The sequence below is a fragment of the Antrostomus carolinensis genome, unplaced genomic scaffold, assembly GCF_000700745.2.
Source record: "Antrostomus carolinensis isolate BGI_N321 unplaced genomic scaffold, ASM70074v2 scaffold45138, whole genome shotgun sequence".
Lineage (NCBI taxonomy): Eukaryota > Metazoa > Chordata > Aves > Caprimulgiformes > Caprimulgidae > Antrostomus > Antrostomus carolinensis.
In genome coordinates, this window is record NW_010335876.1 from 1 (window position 1) to 239 (window position 239).

The following is a 239-nucleotide window of genomic DNA, read 5'->3' on the forward strand; positions in this document are numbered from 1 at the left end:
AATGTGACTTTATCTCCTGCCTGGGTGTTGGTGGAAAGCAAAGCACCGAGCAAAGTCCTGTAGTCCTGTAGGACTTTGCTGCGTCGCTGCCCTTGTCCCGAAGGTGTTTCCACGCAGCGTGGCCACGCACACCGTGGGCTGTCCTGACGGGCTGCGTTGCGAAAGGGAATCGATACAGGGAAGCGTCTTGAGAGAAACTTTGGTTGCCCATGAGCGTGGCGGTGCCAGGCCCCGTTCTG